Here is an 8,657-nt window from a genome sequence, read left to right as displayed (position 1 = left end):
TTTTTTTTTTTTTTTTGAGACGGAGTCTCACTCTGTTGCCAGGCTGGATGCAGCGGCGTGATCTCAACTCATTGCAACCTCTGCCTCCTGGGTTCAAACGATTCTCCTGCCTCAGCCTCCCGAGCAGCTGCGATTTCAGGTGCACACCACCACACCTAGCTATTTTTTGTATTTTTAGTAGAGACAGGTAATATTTCCCATTGCCTAACATTTTTATAGGGCCAATGCTCTTTCATATTGTTGGTAGTTATAGACAAAAATGAAGCCTGATGGCCGGACGCAGTGGCTCAGTCCTATAATCTTAGCACTTTGGAAGGCTGAGGTGGGCAGATCCCTTGAGGTCAGTTCCAGACCAGTCTGGCCAATATGGAGAAACCCTGTCTCTACTAAAAATACAAAAATTAGCCGGGAGTGGTGACACATGCCTGTAATCCCAGCTACTCAGGAGGCTGAGGCAGAATTGCTTGAATCCGAGAGGTGGAGGTTGCGGTGAGCTGAGATCCTGCCATTGCACTAAAACCTGGGCAACAAGAGCGAGACAGCGAAACTCCATCACAAAAAAAAGGCTGGGGGCTGGGGTTGGTGGCTCAGGCCTGTAATCCCAACACTTTGGGAGGCTGAGGCAGGTGGATCACGAGGTCAGGAGGCCTGGCCAATATTGTGAAACGCTGTCTCTACTAAAAGTAAAAAAAATAGCCAGATGTGGTGGCAGGTGCCTAGAATCCCTGCTAATCTCAGCTACTCAGGAGGCTGAGGCAGAACATTCTCAAACCCGGGAGGTGGAGGCTGTAGTGAGCCGAGATCGTGCCACTGCACTCCAGGCTGGGCAACAGAGCGAGACTCCGTCTCAAAAAAAAGAAAAAGAAAAAATTTTAAGCAGGGGAAGTGATTTGATCGTTTTCATTTTAGAAAGAACTTTTTGGCACACAGATTTGAGGGGTTCACAGTGGAAGCAGGTAGACGAGTTAAGAGGCCAATGCAGCTCTCTTCCCGCCGCCCAAGATGCCAAAAGGAAAGAAGGCCAAGGGGAAGAAGGTGGCTCCGGCCCCTGCTGTCGTGAAGAAGCAGGAGGCCAAGAAAGTGGTGAATCCCCTGTTTGAGAAAAGGCCTAAGAATTTTGGCATTGGACAGGACATCCAGCCCAAAAGAGACCTCATCGGCGTTGTGAAATGGCCCCGCTGTTATCAGGTTGCGGCGGCAGAGAGCCATCCTCTGTAAGCAGCTGAAAGTGCCTCTTGCAATTAACCAGTTCACCCAGGCCCTGGACTGCCAAACGCTACTCAGCTGCTTAAGCTGGCCCACAAGTATAGACCAGAGACAAAGCAAGAGAAGCAGCAGAGGTTGTTGGCCTGGGCCGAGAAGAAAGCGGCTGGCAAAGGGGACATCCCCACTGAGACCACCTGTCCTTCGAGCAGGAGTCAACACCGTCACCACCTTGGTGGAGAGCAAGAAAGCTCAGCTGGTGGTGACTGCACACGACGTGGATCCCATTTTGCTCGTTGTCTTCGTGCCTGCCCCGTGTCGTAAAATGGGGGTCCCTTACTGCATTATCAAGGGGAAGGCAAGACTGGGATGTCTAGCCCACAGGAAGACCTGCACCACTGTCGCCTTCACACAGGGTAACTCGGAAGACAAAGGCGCTTTGGCTAAGCTGGTGGAAGCAACCAGGACCAATTACAATGACAGATAGGATGAGATCTGCCGTCACTGGGGAGGCAATGTCCTGGGTCCCAGGTCTGTGGCTCGCATCGCCAAGTTCCGAAAGGCAAAGGCTAAAGAACTTGCTATGAAACTGGGTTAAATGTACACTGTTGAGTTTTCTGTACATAAAAATAATTAAAACAATACAAATTTTCCTTAAAAAAAAAAAAAAGAGGCCCATGCAATCGTCCATATATACTTACATTTATGCAGCTGGCCACCAAAAGTACGTGTGAAGTTGTCCTCATCAATCCCTCTTGAAACTCGAGATACAATAAGAAACGTTCCATACTGACTTGTATCTTGCTTGTTTCAGCATGGATGGCTCATCTCTCCTTGGAAGAGGACACCTTTAGGACTCCAAATATAACTTGTAAGAAGGCATTTTGCAGGTGTATCTTCTTTTTCCATTGTAATTTAAGATTGGCAACATGGAAGCAGCAGGTCTTATAGAGGGCATCCAGATAACTGGATAATAAAAAATTGAAAGGTTATATAAATAGATCATTGAATATAATAAATATTTATAGTACCCATGAGTGAAAGGAAAAAGCACATGAAGAACCATCAGTGAAATGAGAGGTGATTCTAGAGTTTTTTCTTTGGGGATAAGGATGCTATTTTTCAGAAGGGAGGCTGGGTTCTGGCAATGTAATTTGGAGTATTTTTCTTTTTCAAACTCATGTAACAAGTAGTTCAAGAATGTTATTATCTATCTATCTATCTATCTATCTATCTTTCTTTCTTTCTTTTTTTCTTTTTTTGAGATGAGTCTCACTTTGTCACCCAGGCTGGAGTGCAGTGGGATGATCTCGGCTCAGTGCAACCTCCACCTCCCAGGTTCAAGCGACTCTTCTGCCTCAGCCTCCTGAGTAACTGGTACTACAGGTGCCTACCATCTTTTTTGTATTTTTAGTAGAGACGGGGTTTCACCACGTTGGCCAGGCTGGTCTCGAACTCCAGATCTCGTGATCCACCTGCTTTGGCCTCCCAAAGTGCTAGGATTACAGGTGTAAGCCATAGCACCTGGCCCAAGAATATTATTTTAGGACAGGTATGAGGTGGCCTCTCAATCAGAGATAATTGTTCCTGCGTTATTGACCATTCATCCCTAAGGTGGTATTGACCTTAGTCAAGTTTTTTTTTGTTGAGACAGAGTCTTGCTCTGTCATCCAGGCTGGGGTGCAGTGGCTCTATCTCGGCTCACTGCAACCTCCTGGGTTCAAGTGATTCTCCTGCTTCAGCCTCCCAAATTGAGTAGCTGGGATTACAGGCATGTGCCACCACACCCAGCTAATTTTTGTGTCTTTAGTAGAGACCGGGTTTCGCCGTGTTGGCCAGGCTGGTCTCGAACTCCTGACCACAGGTAATCCACCCACCTCAGCCTTCCAGAGTGCTGGGATTACAGGTGTGAGCCACAGCACCTGACCTACCTTAGTAAGGTTGATAATAGCTAACTAGCCCGCAGGAAGGAGACATGGAGAAGTGAAGATCAAACATACTTCCTTTAATAACACACTCCACAAGTTGTACATGATGCTCTGCTCACACCTCATTAGCCAGCTCTTAGTCACATAGCCAAGAGAGACCGGAACATCTAGTCTGTTACTGGAAGAGTGGAAAACATATGTTGGAGCTGGGCTGGGCACAGTGGCTCACGTCCATAATCCCAGCACTTTTGGAGGACAAGGCAGGAAAATCCCTTGAGCCCATGAGTTCGAGCCTAGCCTGGGCAACATAGGGAGCCCTCATTTACATTTAAAAATTTGATGAATGTGGGGGCTTATGCCTGTAGTTCTAGCTGCTCAGGAGGCTGAGGCTGGAGGATTGCTTCAGCCCAGGAGCTTGAGGCTGAAGTGAGCACTGATTGTGCTATTGCACTCCAGCCTAAGTGATAGATCGAGCCCTTGTCAAACACACACACACACACACACACACACACACACACACACACACACACGTGTGCACGCGCTCGGAAGAAAAGGCCGGGAGCTGTGGCTCACGCTTGTAATCCCAACACTTTGGGAGGCTCAGGTGGGTGGATTACCTGAGGTCAGGAGTTTGAGACCAGCCTGGCCAACATGGTGAAACCCTGCCTCTACTAAAACAAAAATCAGCTGGGCATGGTGGAACATGCCTGTAATCCCAGCTACTTAGGAGGCTGAGGCAGGAGAGTCACTTGAACCCAGGAGCTGGAAGTTGCAGTGAACCAAGATGGCACCACAGCATTCCAGCCTGGTCGACACAGTAAGACTCCATCTCCAAAAAATAAAATAAAATAAAAAAATAAAAAAAAATAATAAAACAAAGAAAGAAAAGGAAAAGAAATTAGTTATTGGGAACAGACAGCATTCTCACCATGGAGCTATAGGTTAAATGAGGCTATATTTATGGAGCTTAATGCCTATTGAGAAAAAAGACATTAAACAAATAATTATACAAATTATAGCTGCATATACAGTTACTGTAATTATAAGCACAGGTGCTATTAGGGTCACTAACAAAGAAGTCGAACCTAATCTGCTGGAATGATGGGAATGGGAGTGAGGGTCCGTGGAATACTTTTCTGCGGAAATAATATCAAGACTAAGACCTGAAGGAAGATGAAGAATGAGCCAGGAGAAGGGCATCTTTTGCAGAGGGAATCAGAAGGGACTATGGTACATTCTAGAGACTCAGAAAGAAAGGGTGGAGAAGGAAGGGCTCCCGTGTGACCAGAAGTTGCTGGTAGGAAAAAAAGAGTGACTGGAGCTGAGTGTGGAAAATAAATTCCCTGAGGAGTTAACGATGCAGTTTGCCTGACAAAAAGATCATCCACCTGCAAAGCAGAGAATTATGGGCGGACACAAGACCGGAAGCAGAGTGATCAGGTGGCAGCAAACCACGTGGGGATGGGAAGATCTTGTACGTCTGAAAAGATCTTTATTCTGTCATCGTAAGTAAATGCTGCTCAGACTTGATTCAAAATATGAGACTTCAGCCAGGTACAGTGGGCACGCCTGCAGTCCCAGCTACTCGGAAGGATCACTTGAGCCCAGGAGTTTGAGGCCAGTCTGAGCAACACAGCAAGACTTTCTCTAAAAATAAAAAAGAAAAGAAGAAAATTAGACTTCAAATCGTGAGACGTTTGGTCTCAGAATACTGAAGGCATTGCTTAACTATCTTCTTCTTCTTTTTTTTGAGACAGAGTTTTGCTCGTGTTGCCAGGCTGGAGTGTAGTGGCGCAATCTGGCCTCACTGCAACCTCTGCCCCCTGGATTCAAGTGATTCTCCTGCCTCAGCCTGCCAAGTAGCTGAGATTACAGGCGTGCACCACCTCGCCCAGCTAATTTTTGTATTTTTAGTAGAGACGGGTTTCACCACATTGGCCAGGGTGGTCTTGAACTCCTGACCTCAGGTGATCCACCCACTTCAGCTTCTGAAAGCGCTGGGATTACAGGTGTGAGCCACCATGCCTGGCCTGCTTAACTAACTTCTAATAATCAATGTTGCCAATGTAAATCTGATTCCAGTCAAATCCTTGTTCCTTTGTAGACTGTGTCTAGAATTTTCTGTCTTTTCTGAGAATCTTGAAATTCAACCAGCATTTCTGTTGGTTAAAAAAAATTTTTTTGGCCGGGCGCGGTGGCTCAAGCCTGTAATCCCAGCACTGTGGGAGGCCGAGGCGCGTGGATCATGAGGTCAAGAGATCGAGACCATCCTGGTCAACATGGTGAAACCCCGTCTTTACTAAAAACACAAAAAATTAGCTGGGCATGGTGGCGCGTGCCTGTAATCCCAGCTACTCAGGAGGCTGAGGCAGGAGAATTGCCTGAACCCGGGAGGCGGAGGTTGCGGTGAGCCGAGATCGCGCCATTGCCTCCAGCCTGGGTAACAAGAGCGAAACTCCGTCTCAAAAAAAAAAAAAAAATTTTTTTTTGGCTGGGCGCAGTGGCTCACGCCTGTAATCCCAGCACTCTGGAAGACTGAGGTGGGCAGATCACCTGAGGTCAAGAGTCTGAGACCAGCCTGAGCAAATGGAGAAACCCCATCTCTACTAAAAATACAAAAAATTAGCTGGGCATGGTGGTGCATGCCTGTAATCCCAGCTACTTGGGAGGCTGAGGCAGGAGAATGGCTTGAACCCGGGAGACAGAGGTTGTGGTCAGCCAAGATGGTGCCATTGCACTCCAGACTGAGCAACGGAAAAAGACTCCATCTCAAAAAAAAAAAAAAAAAAATTATTTTTTAAATTTGTTCTGCTTGGTCTGCAGCCAGTGGTACTTGGAGTGTGAGGCTCCTTGACTTTCTTCAACTCTGGGAAATTGTACTTTTCTTCTAAAAAAATTCCATATTCTTTATTTCTGTTTTCTCTTTCTAGAGCTGCTGATGGAACTTTTTAATTATCTGAGGTATTCAGCTGTTCTATAATACTTGATATTGCTAATCAAGTATTCTTTTCTGGCTAAGAAACATTACTTTGGACATTTTAGTTAACTAATTTGATCTCCAACTGAGTCCATTCTGTATTTATCCCGCCTATTGAATTTCACAGACACTTTTTTTTTTCATTTGTAAAATGAGTGTTTTATTTTATCTTATTTTATTTATTTGAGACGGAGTCTCTGTTTGGCTCCCAGGTGGAGTGCAGTGGCGCCATCTCAGCTCACTGCAACCTCTACCTTCTGGCTTTAAGCGATTCTCCTGCCTCAGCCTCCCGAGTAGCTGGGACTACAGGCACCCGCCACCTCGCCTGGCTAATTTTTGTATTTTTAGTAGAGATGGGGTTTCATCATGTTGGCCAGGCTGGTCTCAAACTCCTGGCCTCAGATGATCTGCCTGCCTCGGCCTCCCAAAGTGCTGGGATTACAGGCATGGGCCATGGCGCTCGGCCCAACTTTGGCAACTTTGTAAGAATATGAACTGCCTATATATTTGTGAATCTATTTCTAGACTTCCAGTTTGGATTCATTAATCCCATCTGCCCGGTGTTTTTTTCTTTTTTTTTTTTTTGAGATGGAGTTTTCTTTCGTCACCCAGACTGAAGTACAGTGAGTGATGTGATCTCTGTTCACTGCAACTTCTGCCTCCCAGGCTCAAGTGATTCTCCTGCCTCACCCTCTTCAGTAGCTGGGATTACAGGCACATGCCACCATGCCTGGCTAATTTTGTATGTTTAGTAGAGATGGCGTTTTACCATGTTGGCTAGGCTGGTCTCGAACACCTGACCTCGATTGATCCGCCCACCTCAGCATCCCAAAGTGCTGAGATTACTACTTTTGCTTTGTAGTAGGTCCTGAAACAAGTTGGTATGAGTCCTCTTATTTTTTTCTTTCAAAATGGCTATTTTCTGGTGATTCTTGATCTTTAGCATTTTAATGTAAATTTAAAAATCAGCTTGTCAATTTATGCCAAAGCATCTTCTCAGGTTTTGATTGAGATTGCATTAAATCAGCCGGGTGCTGTGGCTCTTGCCTGTAATCCCAGCTCTTAGGGAGGGAGAGGCGGGAGGATAGCTTGAGCTCAGGAGTTCGAGACCTGCCTGGGCAATATAACGAGCTATAATTTCTGTTCTCCACAAAAAGGAAAAAAAAAGATTTAAAAAAATAATAAAAGTGAGGTTGCATTAAATCCATAAGTATCTTGGGGAGAATTAATATCATAACAGTATTTAATCTTGCAAGCCATGAACATGGTGTCCTCTCTGTTTATTTAGGATTTCTCTAAACTCTTTTCAGCAACATTTTACAGTTTTCAGTATATAGGTCTTACAAATACCTTTTTTTTTTTTTTTTTTTTTTTTTTGAGACGGAGTTTTGCTCTTGTTACCCAGGCTGGAGTGCAATGGTGCGATCTCGGCTCACCGCAACCTCCGCCTCCCGGGTTCAGGCAATTCTCCTGCCTCAGCCTCCTGAGTAGCTGGGATTACGGGCATGCACCACCATGCCCAGCTGATTTTCTGTATTTTTAGTAGAGACGGGGTTTCACCATGTTGACCAGGATGGTCTCGATCTCTTGACCTCGTGATCCACCCGCCTTTGCCTCCCAAAGTGCTGGGATTACAGGCGTGAGCCACCGCGCCTGGCTACAAATACTTTTAAGTATTTTATGTGTTTTGGTGGTATTTGAAATGGCTTTATTTACTTTTTGTTTTCCATTTACTTGCGCTAGTATGTGTAAATACACATGAATTTAGTATACAACCTGTATTTTGCTACTATGCCAAATTAACTTATCAGTTTTATTAATTTTAAAAAATATTCCTTCAGATTTCCTAAATACTTGATTATGTCATCTGCAAATAGGCAGTTTTACCTAATTCTTTTCAAGTTACATGCATTTTTATTTTCTTTGCCTTATTTTATTACCAATCTAGATCCCCTAGCACACTGTTGACTAGAAATTGTAAGAATTGTCATCTTAGCCTTTTTCCAAACTTGAAGAGAACAATAAATCTTTTATCATTAATTTTAACGTTACCTGAGTGCTTTCTCATCAAATTTAAGAACAAATGTTCTCATCAAATTTAAGAAGTTACTTTCTCTTTCCAGTTTACTGAATTATTACTTTAAAATCATGCATAGGTATTGAATTTTGTCAATTCCTATTTTACATCTATTGATATGATCATGGTTTTCCTCCTGAGGTGTTCTGCAAACTGATTTTCAATTTTTAAATATTGTATTCATTGTATAAACGTCACTTGTATTTCTTTGCAATTTTGAAGTGTACCTCTTTTTTATTTCTTTTTCCCAGAATCTCACTCTGTCGCCCAGGCTGGAGGGCAGTGGCACAATCACTGCTCACTGTGACTTCCGTCTCCTGGGTTTAAGCGATTCACTATGTTGGTCAGGCTGGTCTCGAGCTCCTGACCTTGTGATCTGCTCACCTCGGCCTCCCAAAGTGCTAGGATTACAGGCATGAGCCACTGCGCCCGGCTTGAAATGTACTTCTTAGCTATAGGTTTTGTGTTTGTG

At 44.7% G+C, this 8,657-nt stretch overlaps 1 pseudogene across 1 annotated transcript; it reads left to right on the top strand.

The window, feature by feature from the left end:
* The first annotated feature begins 987 nt into the window (after positions 1 to 987).
* On the top strand, positions 988 to 1,801 carry LOC116536497 (annotated as a pseudogene). The gene has a single exon (XR_004262672.1). The product of XR_004262672.1 is annotated as a 60S ribosomal protein L7a pseudogene (transcript).
* Positions 1,802 to 8,657: the final 6,856 nt, after the last annotated feature.

The sequence above is a fragment of the Sapajus apella genome, unplaced genomic scaffold (genome assembly GCF_009761245.1).
Source record: "Sapajus apella isolate SASKATOON/1434 unplaced genomic scaffold, GSC_monkey_1.0 scaffold101, whole genome shotgun sequence".
Lineage (NCBI taxonomy): Eukaryota > Metazoa > Chordata > Mammalia > Primates > Cebidae > Sapajus > Sapajus apella.
Note: the sequence above shows the minus strand (reverse complement) of the source record. Positions and strands in the feature narration are given on the sequence as shown.